The sequence below is a fragment of the Homarus americanus genome, unplaced genomic scaffold (assembly GCF_018991925.1).
Source record: "Homarus americanus isolate GMGI-L3 unplaced genomic scaffold, GMGI_Hamer_2.0 scaffold21314, whole genome shotgun sequence".
In the NCBI taxonomy this organism is placed as follows: Eukaryota; Metazoa; Arthropoda; class Malacostraca; order Decapoda; family Nephropidae; genus Homarus; species Homarus americanus.
The window spans coordinates 1,477,584-1,485,083 of record NW_024720811.1 but is presented as its reverse complement, the minus strand read 5'-3'; positions in this window follow the sequence as shown (position 1 = coordinate 1,485,083).

Sequence of the window (7,500 nt, the reverse complement as noted above, 5' to 3'; positions counted from 1 at the left end):
TTGATACTGTGTGGTGTAAAAGTGTTTGATACTGTGGGTTGTTTGGATGTTGTGTAATAAAGGTGTGATACTGTGGGTGTAATAAAGAGGTGTTTGATACTGTGTGGGTGTAATAAGAGGTGTTTGGATACTGTGTGGGTGTAATGGTGTGTTTGGATACTGTGGGTGTAATGTGTGTTTGGATACTGTGTGGTGTAATAAAGGTGTTTTGGATACTGTGTGGGTGTAATAAAAGGTGTTTGGATACTGTGTGGGTGTAATAAAAGGTGTTTGGATACTGTGTGGGTGTAATAAAAGGTGTTTGGATACTGTGTGGGTGTAATAAAGGTGTTTGGATACTGTGTGGGTGTAATAAAAGGTGTTTGGATACTGTGTGGGTGTAATAAAGGTGTTTGGATACTGTGTGGGTGTAATAAAAGGTGTTTGGATACTGTGTGGGTGTAATAAAGGTGTTTGGATACTGTGTGGGTGTAAAAGGTGTTTGGATACTGTGTGGGTGTAATGAAAGGTGTTTGGATACTGTGGGTGTAATAAAGGTGTTTGGATACTGTGTGGGTGTAATAAGAGGTGTTTGGATACTGTGTGGGTGTAATAAAAGGTGTTTGGATACTGTGTGGGTGTAATAAAGGTGTTTGGATACTGTGTGGGTGTAATAAGAGGTGTTTGGATACTGTGTGGGTGTAATAAAGGTGTTTGGATACTGTGTGGGTGTAATAAAAGGTGTTTGGATACTGTGTGGGTGTAATGAAAGGTGTTTGGATACTGTGTGGGTGTAATGAAAGGTGTTTGGATACTGTGGGTGTAATAAAAGGTGTTTGGATACTGTGTGGGTGTAATAAAAGGTGTTTGGATACTGTGTGGGTGTAATAAAAGGTGTTTGGATACTGTGTGGGTGTAATAAAAGTGTTTGGATACTGTGTGGGTGTAATAAAGGTGTTTGGATACTGTGTGGGTGTAATAAAGGTGTTTGGATACTGTGTGGGTGTAATGAAAGGTGTTTGGATACTGTGTGGGTGTAATAAAGGTGTTTGGATACTGTGTGGGGTGTAATAAAAGGTGTTTGGATACTGTGTGGGTGTAATAGAAGGTGTTTGGATACTGTGGGTGTAATAAAAGGTGTTTGGATACTGTGTGGTTGTAATAAAAGGTGTTTGGTACTGTGTGGGTGTAATAAAGTGTTTTGGATACTGTGTGGGTGTAATAAAGGTGTTTGGATACTGTGTGGGTGTAATGAAAGGTGTTTGGATACTGTGGGTGTAATGAAAGGTGTTTGGATACTGTGTGGGTGTAATAAAAGGTGTTTGGATACTGTGGGTGTAATAAAGGTGTTTGGATACTGTGTGGGTGTAATGAAAGGTGTTTGGATACTGTGTGGGTGTAATAAGGTGTTTGGATACTGTGTGGGTGTAATAAAAGGTGTTTGGATACTGTGTGGGTGTAATGAAGGTGTTTGGATACTGTGTGGGTGTAATAAAAGGTGTTTGGATACTGTGTGGGTGTAATAAAGGTGTTTGGATACTGTGTGGGGGCGGACAAAGATATTTGATACCTTGCTCTCTGTCTCTCTCATGTGTGTGTGTGTGTGTGTGTGTGTGTGTGTGTGTGTGTGTGTGTGTGTGTGTGTGTGTGTGTGTGTGTGGCATTCATTTAGGGCCCTAGGTTCTATCAGGGTTCCTGTTTGCCGTACTGAAGTTTAAAGAGGAGAAATGAATGATGGTTTGACGCGGCAAGGGGTGAGAGAGAGAGAGAGAGATTCATGTTACTCTTAAAAGATTGATCAATGTTTGACTGTTGTTTGTAGTACTGAGGTCACCAGATGAGTTGGTTCTGGTGATTCAATACATATTGGGTTTGTGGTGCGTGTGTGTGTGTGTGTGTGTGTGTGTGTGTGTGTGTGTGTGTGTGTGTGTGTGTGTGTGATTTGAGTATAAAGATCAGTGAAAAAACAGGGAGATGAAGAGAGACAACAGCACTAAAATATTTTCTTACATTACGGTTATTGATTATTAAAACCAGGTTATATTAAAAAGAACTGAATACAATATAAAATAACTTTGTAAATTACTGATAATACATAAAATAACTTTGTAAATTATTGACGGTACATAAAATAACTATAAATTAATAACATTACCTAAAACAACTTTGTAAAATGATTATGATAGGTTAGAATAGCTTTGTAAATTAATAATGTGTTGGTGGTACATTCCCCCCTTTATTGTGATGGCAAAAATATGTTGTTGTTTATGTTGACATTTGGTGACGATGGCGTTACTATACACTAACCTGGCGTAAATAGGTGGCCTCATTTGCATATTGCGTTAATTAGAATATTGTGTGGTATTGGTGGACAGGTGTGTACAGTGTAGGGTTCTGTTGTTGATTATGGTTAGGCAGTGAATAGAAAAAATACTATTACTACTACTACTACTACTACAAGTACTACTACTTTTTTTTTCAACGTGGCCTCCAGCCTCCCCCAATAGCCACATCTTCGCCGCCATTTTATTACCTTAAAATTAAATATCCTAATACATAAGTAACTATCCTAGCTGTGTTGAGTTAGTTGAGCTGCAGATCTATGCGGCATTCAGTGACTGTAGCCTCATAGTCAATATCTGCAACTGTTGTCGGCTTTGGGGTGATGCTCTCATTATCCTGAGGCAGAGCAAAGCTGACCCTCAGGAGGGACAGTGACATCTCATCCAGGCTGTAACATAATTTCTGGCTGCTGCTCTGTTCGGATAGCACCTCGCAGAGTCTGGCGTAGAAGCATCACGGTCCCATCCCACCAGAGGTTGTGAACACTAGGGTGTGAAGCTGCCTTGATCAACGTTCTGATCTCCCAATATGCCCTTATCTTGTCGTTCTCGTTCCTCCTTGTGCAGCATCGAGGCTAAGTTACGGTGACAAGCAAAGAGGCTCGCTTGTCCCCGCGTCCAGAATCCTTGAGCACACGGGCTTTGTTGGATGTGTTTGAAGTCTTATGTTGGAAATTCTCACCGTCCAATGGAAGGAGGGTCGGTTCTACCCCGACATCACGGCGAATTTTCTAACATATGCTGTAGAGATCCTACCTCGTCATGCCTCATGCATGAAGCCCTCTTGCAGACCAGGGTGATCGACGTCATAGGAAGAGCCCACACGCATTGGGAGGACAAACCTTCTACTGGCAACCGTACCTTAGAGCATTGGCCTCTGTAAGTTCTTGTTTATTGAGACTAAACCATTTGCCCATATCGGTACGTATTAACCTAATTCGAAGGCGCCCACCTCCTGCGCTATAGCTATTTTTTCATATTCTCTGGTGCAGCAACAGTTGCTGCAACTTATCCCTGCCGTGCTGTCGTTCTGTCGTAATGGACCTTCAATCTTGTTTACTTCGCTGGTATCCACCTCCCTGTTGCGTTCTGAGCGCAATTATGTGGTCAATAGAGGGCTGTCGTGAGCTTAACTGAGTTTGATGTTCGGTGGCAGTAATCTCCTCTGGATTGGTCAATCCCATTCCTCCCAGTCTCGGTGGTATGCAAGCAGTGATCTTTCTGCTGGGGTTAAGTGAAGGTGTTTCACTAATTTGGGAATGAAATTGAAGCTGATAGCTTCTTCAGAGGTGAAGGGTCCGATATCAGGGATAGTGCGCATCAGGTGGTTCAGCGATGCTTGACTCCATGGGTGAATGCGTCAAAGCCGCATGTGGCTCTGTGTTAGCACTCTCAGACAGAGCTTGGTTTCCCTAACGCTCATTCACCTTTCCGTTACGTACTCGGTCTTGAAGTCCGTCGTGCCGATTATCGCACCCAGGTGTCTTTGGCCATCCATTGTTATTTTGTCATCACTTCCACCGAACACCTCCATTGCCCGTTCATGATGTTCTGGCTTCACGATGAGGAAGGACTTGCTGGCGTTTGGGTGGTACCTATTAGTGGACCTCGTGTGTTAAGTCCCACCACTTTTGATGTCCTCACTTTCCTGCTCCAGTAGGTCGTCAGCGTACGCCCTTGTGACCTCGGTTGTTTCAATTTTTGTTGTGTGTTGGAGCAGATAGGCCTGTTGGTACATTGCCATTGCAACAGGGTCCCCTCGTTGTTCCTCAGTTGACTGTAGGATGGTATCACCTCTTAGAGCCTTGTTGTTTACTTTATAGAGGTCTGATGGATTCCTGTAGGTGTTTTCAACATACCTTGCAAAGCTTGGACACTTGATCTTGATGTTGTGCAGTGCGGCCTTGCGGTTAAGGTATGTTGAATGCGTTTGGAGCGTCCACCAGGAGAACGGCCTCACAATCACGCTGCTCAAATATCGTTCTCATGGCGTGAATGGCCGCCTCCCCCCAGCTGGTGGCAACCTGGCTTTGCAGGTTCTACAGCCTGCCCTGACATCATCTTACCGCCTCCATTATGCATTTCCGATGATCCGCCTCAGCACTTCCCCCACCCCCTAGGCCTACATCCTGGATTCTTATCAGGGATGAGCGGCAGGCCGTCAGAGCGTGGAGGTGGTGGCAGCCACTACTACTGCTACAAGTGCTACTACTGCTACTACTACTCTACAACACATAGTAGTACTGCTGCTTATGCTGCTCAACAACAAATATTATTAATAAAATACACTAATAAATATAACACATTATACAGATCTGTGTGTGTGTGTGTGTGTGTGTGTGTGTGTGTGTGTGTGTGTGTGTGTGTGTGTGTGTGTGTGTGTGTGTGTGTGTTCTGTCTGTGTGTGTGTGTGTGTGTGTGTGTGTGTGTGTGTGTGTGTGTGTGTGTGTGTGTGTGTGTGTGTGTATTAACGTTTATTGAAGAGCTTGCAGCCAGAAGGCTGAAAATATACAGTTACATATTTAGAATGGTTATGAATTACAAATAATATACAAGGACATAAGTGACACAAATAAGACATATAATAACTTAGATGGGGTTCAGCTCAAACTACAGTCTATTTCAACATAGTGACAGGGAGCAGTGTTTACTGGAGGAATACACTGATTTATTACATGTTATTGATAATTTTTACAATGGTTGGGACTCTGTTCTTGAGAAGCGATCAGTTTGTGCACGGTGGGCTGGATGCGGTTGTGGTTGAACAGCAATTCTGGACAGGGATCTCAGGTGGTAGTAGGGGCTGGTGTCGGGGATGGTGTAGAAGCTTTTTACCAAATTTGCAGATGAGGCGTGGTGATGGTCAGTGAGAGCCGAGGGTCAGTGTTGAGCGCTTCTGGATATGTGGAGTAGGAAGGGGAGAGAATAATCTTGCATGCAACTTTTTTCCACTTTTTTCTAGGTGTTTATGTTGTGTGTGTGTGTGTGTGTGTGTGTGTGTGTGTGTGTGTGTGTGTGTGTGTGTGTGTGTGTGTGTTATTCAATTCGTCGTATTAGGGCCAGTAGTGTGCATTCCACACTTTAGCTTCATGTATGTAAATATGGTTTCTCTGCACTAACTGCCTTCCTTCCCGGATTTCTCTTTTGTTCCTTTTCTCTCGCTTTCGTCTTACTTTCTCCTCTCGTTTGCTTTTCTTCTTTTTTCTTTTATTCTGGTTCCTTTTGTCTGTGTGATTTGATCTTTGTTTTAGCTCTCTCACCTACTTTTTCATCTCTCTCATCCTCATCTTTCTGTCTTTATATATTCCTCTCCCTCTCCCTCTCTCTCCTTTTCTTAATAGAGATATAATTGAACTAGTCACACTCACTGTCACCCCTCTCCCTCACCTCCCTCCTCGCTTCTCTCTCTCCTCCTCCCTCCTCCTCACCACACCCTTTCTTTCTCCCTACTTTCACCTCTCACCTCACACACCCTCCCACTCTCCTCCCACTCACCCTAGACACATTCTTACCACACACAACCAGATACACTCCTCCCACCCTCTCACCTCCCTCCCACTCCTCCCTCTCCTCCCCTGACTCTCCTCCCTCCCACTCCTCCCCCTCCTGACTCTCCCACACCCTCCCACACCCCACTCTCTCCACTCCACCCACACCCTCCCACTCTCCCACTCATCCTACCAGACACAGTTACTCGTGTGTTCAATCAGGAGACGCCCTCCCCACCTATATCATCCATCCCCTCCCCCCCACCCATATTTTTACACCCACGTATTCTTTTGTTTCTGTGTGTGTGTGTGTGTGTGTGTGTGTGTGTGTGTGTGTGTGTGTGTGTGTGTGTGTGTGTGTGCTTGTTCTGGGTTTGTTTATGTATATGTATGTATTTTTACTCTAAATTGTGATCTCTCTTCCTCCTCCTCCTCCCTCCCTCCTCCCTCTCCTCTCACTCTCTCCCTCACCCATATCAATTTGCTTCTCCCTGTCCATTTTTGTACCTGATTTATTCTTCCTTTTTTCTCTGTTTCTTTTTCCCATTTATTCCATCCACCTTTTTATTCCCTTCTTCTTTTCCTTTCTACGCTTTTTTACCTTTCATGTTTTTCCGTGTTTGTTTTTTTTTTTTTTGTCTATCTTCCTGCTTCTGCCTCTCTTTCATGTTATCTGTCTATCTATCTTTCTGTTTTTATTCATATATTCACTTATTCATCTCTATTTCTCCTTCCTTCCTTCCTCTCTCTTCCTTCCTCCCTCCTCCCTCCTTTTTTTTCCTTTCCTCCTTCTTTCCTTTCCCTCCCCTCCTTCATCCCCTCCCTCCTCCTACCTCCCTCCTTCCTTCCTTCCTTTCTTTCTTCACTTTCCACCTCGCCACCCCCCACACTTCCTTCCAACCCTTTTTTTATAATTGGACTTGAGATGACTGATGTTTATCCAATCAATAGCTCTTGTCAACGGATTAGGAAGCTTTTTTAATTACTGAGGATTGTGAACAGCGGTGCCGGTCATTGTGAATTATTCTAGATGCTGGTTTGGTTTGGTTTTGGTTATGTTAGGTTATGTTATGTAGGTGTTGGTGTTATTTACATTATGTTTGGTTATGTTATGTTATGTTATGTTATGTTTGGTTATGTTTTATTGTTGGTGATGTTACTTATGTTTGTTATGTTATGTTAGGGTTATGTTACACTTATGTTTGCTTCATGCCATGTCAGGTCATGCTCACATCATGTTTGTCATGTTATGTCACATTATGTTTGGGTCATGCTACAGGTCATGTTATGTTACATCATGTTTGGCATGCCATGTCACACCATGTTTGGTTATGTTAGTCAGGCTATGTTTATGTCTACTGGCGTCTGGTCATGTTATGTTTTGTCTGTCCATGTTGTGTCAGGTCATGTTGGGTCATCATGCTTTGGTTATGTTATGTCACATCATGTCTGGTCATGTCATACAGGCTGTGTCATGTCAACATCATGCTCTGGTCATGCTATGTCATGTCATGTTCTGGTCATGCTATGCCTGGTCATGCTAGGTTAGGTTATGTTTACATTATGCCTGGTCATGCTTACATTAGGTTGCGTTATGTTACATTGTTTTGGTTTGCGTTATGGTCACATCATGCTTGGTCATGTTATGTTACATTATGTTTGGTTATGTTGTTATGTTATGTTATGTTACA